This window comes from Hypanus sabinus, chromosome 9 (genome assembly GCF_030144855.1).
Source record: "Hypanus sabinus isolate sHypSab1 chromosome 9, sHypSab1.hap1, whole genome shotgun sequence".
In the NCBI taxonomy this organism is placed as follows: Eukaryota; Metazoa; Chordata; class Chondrichthyes; order Myliobatiformes; family Dasyatidae; genus Hypanus; species Hypanus sabinus.
In genome coordinates this window covers 150986297-150999995 of record NC_082714.1, presented here as the reverse complement: position 1 = coordinate 150999995, position 13699 = coordinate 150986297, and the positions used below count along the sequence as shown (strand labels likewise).

Sequence of the window (13699 nt, the reverse complement as noted above, 5' to 3'; positions counted from 1 at the left end):
AAACCATGAAGTCCTCTGTTGAATGGAGTTGATCATGGATATTGCGTCCTAGCTGTTTATGCGATACACAAGCCAGGGCAGTACGACATGGAGAGCAAGCTGTCACTCATGCAGCAAGCTCCCCCTCTCCAGGAAGCTGATGAGTCCAAAGTAATGGGAGGGTTTGGCACCAGCAGCATCGCAGGAGTTGCCGATCAGCATTGAACTCAATGTAGTACTGCCTTAGGGAGGCCAGCTCTGGATTTTTCCTTGGGTTTTACTCCCAAAGTCTTCCCCATGAGTAGGAATAGCTGCAAGGCAGCAGAGGTTTGAGATCAGAGTTTTCCTTCTCTATACGAGCTGACGAGCCTCATCTTCCTGAATCGACTGGTCTTCAGGTGGCAGCAACCTGTCTTCGCCCCTTCTCCTGTCAGTAGAAACGGTTCCATTGGGTTGAGTAGCTAAGCCACACATTAGGGCCAAGAACTGGACTTGATTGTCAGCAGTTATTGGAAGTATTTAGCAGGTAGAGAGAGCTTATCCCCACTACCTCCCCCAGCTTAACGATCTTACAGAACCACTAAACTATGAGAGTCATAGACAGGGCGGATAGTCAGAATCCTTTTTCTCCCCCATGGAGTGGTATGAAAAACAGGAGAACATAGGTTTAAGGTGAGAGAAGTAGTTTGGGGTGAAACCAATTTTACCCAGATTGATAGGTATTTTATTTACTTAGTGCTACAGTGTGGAGTCGGCCCTTCAGGACGTTTGAGCCACACTGCCCAGCAACCCCCAACAAATCCGATTTAACCCTAACCTAATCATGGCACAATTCACAATGACCAAGTAATCTACTGCTGAGTACGTCTTTGAACTGTGAGAAGAAACTGGAGGAACACCCACACATTGAATGCAAAGGATGTACAGACACCTTATAGCTGGCACCGGAATTGAACTCGGAATTCTGGAACGCCCAAGTTAGGATAGCTGGAAAAATGCTTCCAGAGGAGACAACGTATTTAGATACATCACCGCGTTTGAGAAGCATTTCAGCAGACATTTAAAATAGCAAACGATTAAAGATTAAAAGGTTAGCTTTATTTGTCACATGCTCACAGAAATATGCAGCGTAGTGAATCATTTGCATCATATCACATCAGTAAGGATTGTGCTGGAAAGACTGCAAGTGTCGACATGCTTCCAGCACCGAAATGATCTCAACGTGAGAGGAAACCCATAGTCATGGGAAGAGTGTACAAGCTCCTTACAGACATTGGCAGTCATTGAACCCTGATCCGACAACCAGTGCTGTAAAACATTGCACAAACTGCTACCCATGTACACCACCTAACTTTTTTAAAAATTTCTTTTTCATTTTTGTGCTGTTTTTGCACTACGTATTTAATTTAAATTTTATATTCAGATATTCGAAGTATGCATACAGTGTTTAACGCTGAGGTTCATTTTCCCACAGACAGCCATGAAACAAGGAATACATTCCTCTGCCATTAAGTGTACCTGTTGAAGCTTATTGAAAAACATCAACAAACCCCCCCAACACACAGAAAAAATCGCACAAATGGCAAAAAAAGAATTTGAAAAACGAATAAAAATGCACAGAATATAAAACAAAATTGAACAAGTCCAGGTACATTCAGTTTAGTTCAGGTCGTCTCAATCTAGCTCTGTGTTGTTTGTTACCTGCAGGCAGCCCTGATCAAAATCACCAAAAGCAGCAACAGGAAAAAAGGAGCAAGCAGAAGCACATCGTAATGTGAACTACAGAGTCCAATCCACAAACGATTGAACCTTGCCCAAGACCCAGGACTCCGGCACCATCCTTCAGCAACATCGAGCGAGAGGGACAGGGTGAGAGATACCATTCAAACGGTAGGTCCAGGCAAGAGACAACACTGAAGACCCACTTGCCCCCTGCTCACAACTCAATGATCTTCATCTTCCTCGACACTTTAGATAGTGAGATGAGTGAGAAAAGGAGTTGATCATGGGCTCTAAACCCATCTCCGGGCTTCTTGGCTTCCAGGCTGCACACTTCGCCGGAAACCTCAAGAACACCCTCAGAGACAGCAAAGCTCCAGATCGCTCAATCGGCCTGAAGACACACCACCAAAATGAAGATCACAAGCTCCAACAGTAGCAGAACCACATTTGAAAGAAAAAGACACAAAAAAAAGTGGAAAAAGTCGTTCTGTGAACCATCTGAAAGATGTCACCCTTGGTCACGTTGTTCATTGGAGCCATGTTCTTATTGTAATTTATAGTTAACATTATTATGTATCTCAACATACTTCTACCATAAAGCAACAAATCTGATGACCTATTCCAGAGACATTAAATCGGATTGTGATTCTGATTCCCATTCAATAACATTTTAATAGCTGCACATGAAATTCCTTTGATCCAGCAAAGGCCTTAAGCTATTTTACACTGGTTAATGGCTTCATTAAAATGGCAGATAGAGAAATTTCATATCAGCAGTTAATAATAAGCACTGAACTTCAAACTATTAATTCTCAATTACATGTAAATCCACAATGAAATCTCTCGACCTACATTGAAAATAATAAATACCTTTACTGACAACATAATCCAAGTCCAAACATTTATCTCATAAGCGTACTTCATCATCCTTTCCACCTCTCGACTCTGTTTCAAAGTCCAAAGTAAATTTATTATTGAAGTACATATATGTCACCATTTACTACCCTGACATTCATTTTCTTGTTGGCATTCACAGTAGAACAAAGAAATATGATAGAAGCAATGAAAATGTCAAGGTCTTTAAGAGAATGGCTGTGGTTTCTCCAGCAGAATATGCTGTTGTATCCAATTAGCAGTGCTGGAAGCAGAAAAGTCTGGAAGCCCTCAGCAGGTCAAGCAGCATACATGTTGAAAGGAACATAATCGAGGACGCCCGACCTGCAGCAGAAAAGTGAGAAAATAGGCTTATTCTAAGAGACACACACAAAATGCCAGAGGAACTCAACGGGTCAGGTTTGTTCTAAGTTGCAGAGAAAGCGAGAAGAGAACAGAACAGGGGAAAACCTGATGGAGTACAGATCAAATTTATTGAGGTAACAATTACATTGATACATTGTTGTTGGGGTAGAAGGACAAAATTTAAACATAAATCGTAACAGAGAGCTACTCATATGTCTGCAGAGATACTGAAAAAAGGGAGATTCATAAAATGTTAATAGCATTTACAGGGGATGGTGTCTGGAAATGAAGCAGCACCTTTATCGACCGTGGCACCGTATCATCCAAAGATCTCAAAATGGTGAGTGAAGTGTGCCTGCAAGCTAGGAAAAAGAGGAATCCACTCCCACCACCTACGCACTAGCAGGGAATAGGAATAACAAGATTGCTCCCTTAGTAGAGCTGACAGAGTCCATGGCCTCCTGCACTGTATCATTTATGATATTCTGTGGTAAAGTTAAAAGGCAGGCTCCAAACAATGCCAAGGCTAGCTGGCCACCAACTCACAGCAGGTAGCAGTGCTCAACATCTCTTGGTCTGCCCCTCAGGCAGAATTCCAATTCGCTCTACTTCACCACCAGAACCAGCCAGTGCTAATCACCAATCCATATGATGTATAGGTAAAGGATTCTTCAGAATGTGGGGCAGATGTGTGAGAAAAACTGTGCAAAAATCATACTACATGTGAGCTAGTGAACAACTTCATAATTCTCATTGTGTAAGTTTACTGTTCAATAGCTAGTACTTAGAAATATTGAAAACCTACAGCACAATACTGGCCCTTCAGCCCATAAAGTTGTGCAGGACATGTCCCTACCTTAGAAATTACTAGGCTTACCCATACCCCTCTATTTTTCTAAGCTGTATGTACCTATCCAAAAGTCTTTTAAAAGACCCTATCGTATCCGCCTCCACCACTGTTGCCGGCAGCCCATTCCACGTAATCACCAATCTCTGTGTAAAAAAACTTACCCCTGGCATCTCCTCTGTACCTACTCCCCAGCACCTTAAACCTGTATCCTCCTGTGGCAACCATTTCAGCCCTGGGAAAAAGCCTCTGGCTATCCATACAATCAATGTCTCTCATCACCTTATACACCACTATCAGGACACCTCTCATCCTCCATCGCTCCAAGGAGAAAAAGCCGAGTTCACTCAAACTATTCTCATAAGGCATGTTCCCCAATCCAGGCAACATCCTTGTAAATCTCCTGTGTACCCTTTCTATGGTTTCCACATTCTTCCTGTAGCGAGGCAACCAGATCTGAGCACAGTACTCCAAGTGGGGTGTGACCAGGGTCCTATATAGCTCAACATTACCTCTCAGCTCTTAAATTCTATCTCATGATTGATGAATGCCAATGCACCGTATGCCTCCTTAACTATAGAGTCAACCTGTGCAGCTGCTTTGAGTGTCCTATGGACTCCGACCCCAAGATCCCTCTGATCCTCCACACTGCCAAGAGTCTTACCATTAATACTATATTCTGCCATCATATTTGACCTATAAAATTGAACCACCTCACACTTACCTGTATTGAACTCAACCTGTCACTTCCCAGCCCAGTTTTGCATCCTATCAATGTCCCGCCGTAACCTCTGACAACCCTCCACACTATCCGCAACACCCCCGAACCTTTGTGTCATCAGCAAACTTACTAACCCATCCCTCCACTTCCTCATCCAGGTCATTTATAAAAATCACGAAGAGTAAGGGTCCCAGAACAGATCCCTGAGGCACACCACTGGTCACCGACTTCCATGCAGAATATGACCTGTCTACAACCACTCTTTGCCTTCTGTGGGCAAGCCAGTTCTGGATCCACAAAGCAATGTCCCCTTGGATCCCATGCCTCCTTACTTTCTCAATAAGCCTTGCATGGGGTATCTTATGAAATGCCTTGCTGAAATCGATATACACTACATCTACTGCTCTACATTCATCATGTGTTTAGTGACACCCTCAAAAAAGTGGTACTTGGTATTAACTTTAACCTAAGTTGTTCTTCTTGACCGAAAGCAAATTCATAACTAGCTGGTAATGCTAAAAAGCACTTTAGTAATAGTTTATTGGCAGCTCCTCTGAGACCCACTTCACTGATTTGAATGGAATGAATTTTGGAGACAGAATACAATGCACTGATGCAATTATAGAGCATTATTAATACTTCTTACTGGAAACTAACTTACAGGCAAAATTGTTTCTATTCAATTTGTGCAATGAGGGGAGATTCATGGAATCAAAAACACTACACATGGAGATTTAGGATATGAAAGTGCATATGTTATTCATTGGACATTCTAAAACATTGAAGAAATAATGGCCCAAGTAATAAGTCTGAACCTCTCAAGGTCCAACCCTACATCCCAGTTGTGAGAGGTGGAAACAGATAAGGCCGGTCAACAGGACTCTGGTGAAGCTGTTTAGGCCAATCCCCTGCAGAGTGGATACAGTGGATTACAGAAACATTGATGAATTCCAACCATACCATCAACTTTGGACGATGGAGATGGGAGGTTATCATTGGCCTCTGGTCCATTGGGAGCTAAGGGTCCAATTAAGAAGTAAAAAGTCTGAAAGTTATGACAGGATTCACCAGTCAAGTACCCTGGTTGGCTACATCGCACCTTGGTATGGAAACACCAATGCCCAGGGACAGAACGCTCTACAAAAGTGGTGAATACAGCCCAGTCCGTCAAAGGTAAAGCCCTCCCCATCATGGAGTACATTTGCATGGAGCGCTCCCTCAGAAAAGCAGTGTCCATCATCAAGGACTCCCATCATCCAGGCTATGCTGTCTTGCCACTACTGTCATCAGGTGGAAGGTACAGAAGCCTTAATTCCTACAACACGAGGTTCAGGAACAGTTATGACCCAGCAACCATCAGGTCTTGAACCAGTGTGGATAACTTCACTCACCTCAACATTGAACTAACTCCACAGATTCACTTTCAATGACTTCACCACTCACATTATCAGTATTATTTATTTATATATATTTTAATTTATGGATTTATATATGTATTTTTAATTTATATTTATTTATATCTCTGCCACAGGAAACAGTTGAGGCCAGTTCATTGGCTATATTTAAGAGGGAGTTAGATATGGGCCTTGTGGCTAATGGGATCAGGGGGTATGGAGAGAAAGCAGGTACAGGGTTCTGAGCTGGATGATCAGCCATGATCATACTGAATGGCGGTGCAGGCTTGAAGGGCCGAATGGCCTATCCTGCACCTATTTTCTATGTTTCTATTTGCAGAACTTGTCCTTTTCTGCAAACTATAATATATGTATTGTTATGTACGTGTTATGTATAGTTTTTCATAAATTCTATTGCATTTTTTAATTTTATTATAAATACTTGCAAATAATGAATCTCAAGGAGGTATATAGTTGCATGTATATACTTTAATAATAAATGGACTTTAAACTTTGAACTTAGAAATTCTCAGATCAGGCGGCAGCGATGGAGGCCCACCGCAGCGGTCATGTTTCAGGCCTTTGTCTTTACATCAGCACCAACAGAGGTATTTGAGACTTTGCAAAGATGTAATAAAATAATGTATTGAAACAAATATCATCTCTTTCTCCTGTCAAGGCATGTCCAGAGCCTGGATCATGGGTCTATGGCAAAGGAGAAATCAAACCGAAGCAAGAAGTGGAGAAATTCAACTTTTAATCCCTGCTGCTAAGTATTTGCAAGAGAATGAACAGCCATCTGAATTCAATCTTGCATTTATAAATCCTTTTGGCGCACATCTTTGTATGTATTTATAGCTAGTGAGCACAGAATTATAGAATTATCACTGCTAAGAAGTAGGCCATTCAGCCCATCAAGCCTTCTGCCAAGCAGTCCAGTCAGTCCCATTCCAGGGCTTCTTCCCAGTAGCTCTGACACTATGTTTCCTAAAATAACATCCATATCCAATTGCTATTTGAAAGCAAACAATGAATTGCTGGATTCAAGGTCAAGCAGCATCTGAGGAGGCAAAGAGGTGGCTGATGTTTTAACACATTGAGTGAGATGGTAGATAGTCACTATATAGAAGCAAGAAGGGGGTAATACAGTAGTTACTATGTGATAGATGGAAATCTTCCTCTCTTCTATATACTGGCTATCTTCTCTCCATATTCTTGGTCCTAATACATGGTCTCGACCCAAGACATCAACCACATCTTTGTCTCTACAATGCTGCTTGAGCCCTGAGTTCCTTCAACAATTTGTCTTTTGCACCAAAGTTCAAGGTACATTTATTATCAAAGTACGTACAAATATATTATACAACCTTGAGATTCATCTCCTTATAGGCAGCCACAAAACAAAGAAACCCAAAAGAAATCCAGTAAAATAAAGATCATCAAACACCCAATGGGCAAAAAAAAAATGAACCGAAGTTTATGAAAGTGCATCCACGGACACAAAGCCAGGCACCACTGCAGCCTGACCAAGTCGCAGCCTTAGTTCACCGCGGAGCTGAGTAAACATCGTCGAGCAGAGAGCAGAACCAGATCATCCCTCAACAGATCTCAGAATCTACATACTCTTCTTTCCCCCTGAAGTTCCTAGTTGTTGCCCAGAACCAATGAAATTCTCCTTCAAGGTATTTGTAATGTTTACTATTTTAGAGTTGCAATTATGAATCACATCCTGTGATTATGCACATTTATAACTAGGGCTATTGGACTGAATTACTGATGAAAACAAATTCTGTTTTTATGATGTAGGACTGAATTGATGCAATTTGTTCAATTTTGTTTTATTTTATTTGGAGATACAGTGCAGAATAGGCTGTTCTGGCCCAACGAGCCAGCAACCCACCTATTTAACCCCAGTTTAATCACAGGACAATTTACAAAGACCAATTAACCAACTAGGCGTTACACAAATGTAATGTAAAATCAGCCGGAGGCTAAATTTCTCTGATTTATAATTTTGTTAAAACATTGTTTATCAGTCACATGAAGTTATTTGCTGAGATACAGAAGAATTTTTGAATATAATAATTCCACACAGCATTGTTGCATACCTTGCCATTTAATGATTAGGATTAACTGCAATATTTATTTATTTATTTAGAGATGCCAGCAGGACAGGCCCTTCTTGCCCTGAGAGCCACACCACCCGGCAACACACCTACTTAACTCTAGCTAATGTTACAATGGCCAATTAACCTACTAACCAGTACATCTTTAGGCTGCGAGAGGAAACAGGAGCACTTGGAGGAAACCCACACATTCACTGAGAGGAGCATACAACTCCTTACAGACAACCTTGCAAATGATCTCTGAACTCCGACGGCCCAAGTTGTAATAGTGTCACGATAACCGCTACACTACCATGTGCCCTTATCTCTGAAAATCATGAGTATCACTACAACCAGCTAATATGTTACAGAAACATAATATTACACACAACAATTTTGCCTCATTTCAATTCCACAAAAATTTTCAGGTTGCCAGTAATCCATTCAGCAGCCCTTGTGACTATCTGGGCAAGAAGTGGTTAACACAAACACTCTACCATTTGAAAACCCACCAGTGGCCCAGTAAAATTAGCTTTGAAATTTACAATCAAACGAATTGTACAAAAAGTTTTCTCTCTCTGGGATCTTTTTTGTGTTTTTGCCAATGGTGGTATTTGTGTTTGTCGCAACAGAAAAAAAAAGATGCTGTTCATTTGCAATAGTTTTTTCATCTGACAGCACTGAAGTTCTTCTTTGAAGGCCACTTTTGATAGAGCTGGTTGGCTCCCTTCTCTGATTTATAAAGGGAATTCAACCCTTGAGAGCCTGATTAATCTTAGGCAGAAATCACATCACAGAAATCAATGCATGCATAAAGCAATCACACTCTCCGATATGTCAATACAAATCAATCATTCTTCAAGGAACACAACTTCCCTTATCCACTCTCTTTGCCCGTTGGGCTGACTTTTAGTTAGCATACTCTGTTCTGGATTCCTGTGGCTTTCTTGTAATTAACCCTCTCCGCAATTTCATCTTTAAAAATGCATACACCTTTTCTAATGGCTCAAGCCAACATTCACTCCAAATGGACAGCATCTCCTCAGTGACCCAACCCATGACGCATAGAAGGGAAATTCAGCAGTGGAAAGTTTAATGCAGCAGCTTACTTACCAGTGTCATTATAATTATAATTTATTTCAAAATCATCTCAGGAGGTGACATTCCTGAATGCACAACAGTGTAACAGTTGTCAGACTTGTATTCCAAGGTTTAGACCATTGTTCTTGTTGTATAGTTCAAAACCTACCAAGGTGGCTTGGAAATTTAAGTACAAGTAAATCTATTTCTGGAATAAAAAACTGACTGCGTAAAACCATGAATTATCATGAAAACCTCTCGGCTCAAGAATGTCTTTCAAGGAAGGAAACCTATCCTTACCCACTTTGACCGACAGGTGACCGTTGATCCATCAGTGCAGTTGATTTTCGCCTGTTTCTTCAATCAGTGGTAATTTGGGATGGTCAATAAATACTGGCTTGCCAGAACTGCCCACATCCTACGACGAAGTAAATTAAAAAGGCGATTCAGAATGAAAGCACTCTTGCCAACCACCTTTCTGCTTATAGTGAATACAAAAGAAGTATAACTCTAACAGATTAACTCACTTACACCCACTTACCCTGTTGTGTTTTTAATATTTCAGTAATGTTCGAGTAATCTTGCGTATACTTTATATATTGGTTGACACAGCATTTTTGGACGTTTAAGTAATTCATTAAAGGTTTTATGTATAAATATGTGAATTGCATACGTCATCACGCTATCAAGTGATAAAGTGAATGCCCCACCTAAAGTAAACTCGAAGTGAGCCCCACATTTCGGACTCCTACTGTCTCCCTTTGAATTAGTTTAATCTTTTGAAATTACAAAACATAACATACTCCATTCACTACCGAATGCAAAAGCACCCATCCATGCCAGCTCACAGAGAGTAAGTCACTTCATCATGCCTTCAATCTCTTCATATTAAGGATGCCTTTCATTGTGTTGAGTGAATTATCAACGTGCAAAATTAAACAGATTATAAACAAACACAACTCAAAAACTGTACACCATGAAATACTGTGAGCTAACAGCTGTTGGAAGAAAATAACAGTTTATGGCCTCCTGGTTAAACGTTCACTTTCAATACCATTATCATCAAGCCAGATGATGAGTAGGAACTAATTGAGAGCACTGTTGAGTGCTCCTGGAAAGTAGTATTCAGGTAAAGCCACAGCACATCTATATGCAAAATACCAAAAATTGGCTGTGTTTTACTAACTGTGTTTACATTCTCCAGAATGGGGAGAATTGGGTGTCCAGGGAGGGGTAATACCTCTGGTGAAGGGACTTGTCATGACCATTCTGGGGCATCTCACTCACCTTTGGTCCCCACTGGACACTCAGCTCTCATCGGTGGCTCCAAGTAGCTGTTTGCATGTGACAGCAGCCACACCACATCGTCGGGCGAGCTAAACCAGGTGAGGGTAGCTGGCGGGCTCATACCCCAGTGGGATAGGGACATGCCTGTCCTAGCATGTGAACTCAGCTCTAGTGGACTGGGTGGCTGAGATCTACAGTGCGATCCAACAGCTAGAAAGGCAGTTCTGCAATGCTCTGTGGAGAGCAAATGGCATGATAAAGCACCGGCAACATCATGATAAATCCACTACAACCAAGGAAGATCCCAGTTTGTGACACTTGTTTGTACCACTGCACCCAGACTTCTGAGGTCAAGGGAGTGGAACTACCCCAATGTAATGTCTTTTCCACATTAAAAACTCTCCCACACAGGTTTCCTGTCATCATCAGGCACAATGGACAACCACCTTGCAGTCTCCAGAAATATCTTGGCTATAATACTAATTCATAGGCACTAAAACTAACCCCAGATCTACTTAAACTGGAAATACTGTTGCATTGCTTGGTTAACCATCATGGTTCCTTCACCATCTCCTGATCAAAATTCTAGAACCCCTACTTAATTGCATTGTGGGATTACCTTCACCAGACTAAATGCAAGTTGTCTTTTTTTCACAACAAACTTCTTAACAAGAGTTAGGAGTTGACAATAAATGAAGAACTTTTCTCTAATCTCCACAGTCTTCAGAATAATTTGTGATTATATGGCAATAGCTTTTTTTTGGGCAGACTATTTGCAAAAATACACTCAGTAACCACTTTATTAGGTACACCTGTACACTTGCTTGTTAATGCAAATATCTAATCAGCCAATCATGTGGCAGCAACTCAATGCATAAAAGCATGCTGTGACAGCATTGGGAAAGAGATCCAGAAAATGGGGAAGTTTGAAAGCTGACTCTGAAAAAGTAGAATTATTAGCAAAATGTATGTTGGTGTATTTAGTTCAGCCAATATAAGTAGAGAGATCTTTCAGTGAAACAGTCTTGGCAAACAATCCTTAGATTGCCATGAACAAGCAGTGTTCCAGGATGTTGAATTCACATTGTCTGAACTTAAAAGGACTATTAATGATGATGGTAGACATTACCTGGGAAAGATAATATTTGTTACAATATGTTTGCAAGGTTATCAGATTCAAAACATGGTGGTTTGGAAATTCTTTTGTAAAATATGGGTTGAAGGCTGATGTTCTCCTTCCTGGGAATAAGCAGTTGTTATGCCTATATTAAAAGCTGATGAGGATCAATCAGGTCCTTCCAGTTATAGACTTATTTTGCTTCACGTGTATATAAGATAATGGAACAAATGGTTATAACAAGGCCTTTTGATTTTGTGGGAACTAGGGGAAAATCAGCTGTATACCAATCTGAATTTTATAAAGGGAGAATGACTGTGGACTGGCTGATATGTTTGGGATCTGATATCTGTAAAGTGCAGGTTAATAAAGAAACAGTTGTGGTTTTCTTTGATGTAGAGAAGGCTTATGATATGTTATGGACTCAATGATTACTTAAACTGTAAAAAGATGGGAATAGTGATAGAATGCTCAATTAGCTTAACCTGTTTTATGTGATAGCAGGATACAAGTTGGAGCAGGAATAACATTCTCTAAGGAGTAGGAGAGAGTCTGGGACTCCACAGCAAGGCTATGTGAAGCCCACTCCTTTTTAATATTATGATTGATTATATTTTCTTAAATGTTGGTGCAGACATTTCCAAATTGTTATATGCTGATGATGCTGCAGTTAGGAATATAAATTATATAGTTAAAACATCTAACAAAGTAGAGGAATGGGGATGTTGGTGGGGTTTAAAATTTTCTGTTGCAATGTCTCAAGTTATTTGATTTCTTGAAGGAACATTGCACTCACAATTGACCACAAGTTATATGGTTAATCTCTTAAACAAGAGTCAATGCTCAAGGTTCTAGGTATGTAGATGGACACAAGGCTAATGTGGAAGGTGCATGTGAATGAAATTCTAAAGAAGTGTTTTTAAAAAAAGCCTTAATGTGATTAATTGGGTGTAACTGGGGTTCAACTAGGAAGTCACTTAAATGTATGTTGCTTTAATTAGATTTATCTTTGATTATGGTTGTTGCTTATGCGTCAGACTCACCAGCGGTCTTAAACCCCCAAGATAATCTCATTGCTTGGGCTTAAAATTTATGTTGTGGTGTTGTTAAATCATCCTCAATTTCAGCATTACTGGTAGAAATAGGTGAAGTATCTTTATATCTTCACAGGTACACTTAGCAATGGTTTATTGTGCTAATGTAAGAGGACATACAGTAGGTCATCCAATATTGGCAATGTTAGTAAAGTGCTGGGTGTACTGTATTCTTAAAGCCTTCAGTAGATGGGCACAAAATCTTGGTTTGTTTAATGTGGATTATGGTCCCAGTGTACCCCTTTCTGTTACTCCTCCATGGTTTCTCCCTATGGTTGTTTTGAGCCTCCAGGAAAAGATCAAGATATGGAGTGATTGTCTAACAGTGGGCAAAGGAAGTTCAGCAATATATTCAAAGCACATATTATGGATTCCTACATATCTACATAGATGATTCAAAAGGTCTGGTGACAAGTCATTCAAGTGTTTCTATCTTGGTCTTGACAGCTATTAAAACAGGTACTTCAAGTTGTAGGCCAGACATTCTTGAGATTGAACAGTATCTGAGGCTACAGTATCTAGGACTTCCACTTACACGCATTTCGTACGCATTCCTCTCCATCTTGCGGTTGAAGGTACCAAGACAATAAACATTTTTGCTGAGGAATTACTGAAAATTAAAGATATGGCTGTGCCTTTGCATAATGGGAGATGAATGCCATAAGTTAAGAAGTCTATTCAATCCTTGTGGCAACAGAATTGGGATAGGGGGAAAAAAACAATGGTATTTATATAAATATCAGAAGATGATGGGACCTCAACTGGGAGGTAGGTATAAAAGAAGATGAGTTATACTTACACATTTTATGTATTGGACATACTGCACTGAATAAATCCTTGTTCGGAATTGATGTGTATGATGCGGGCATCTGTTGGAGTGCTCTTGTCCAGTAATAGCGCAGCATGTCCCATTACTTGAATTCATTTCCTATGAGGTGCAAAGTAAAGATCTAATTGCCATATTAGGTTGCTAAATTGAGATCTTTGATATAGACCGAGCTTGGAAAGTTTATTAGGTTAACACTGTTATTGTATATAAGTGCGCATTCGACTTTCTGAAAAAATATTGGCCTTCTTGATATTATCTGAGTTTTTCTGAGGGGTGGGGTAACTT

The 13699-nt window shown here is 40.4% G+C and overlaps 1 long non-coding RNA gene across 1 annotated transcript in view; it reads right to left on the bottom strand.

The window, feature by feature from the left end:
* Positions 1-9426: 9426 nt before the first annotated feature.
* LOC132398944 (uncharacterized) overlaps positions 9427-13699 on the bottom strand; it is a 40557-nt gene continuing 36284 nt past the window's right edge. The window contains exons 4-5 of the long non-coding RNA XR_009513851.1: positions 13385-13513; positions 9427-9505 (exon numbers count right to left, since the gene is read on the bottom strand). This is a non-coding gene — a long non-coding RNA (uncharacterized LOC132398944). The remainder of the gene's footprint in view (positions 9506-13384; positions 13514-13699) is intronic.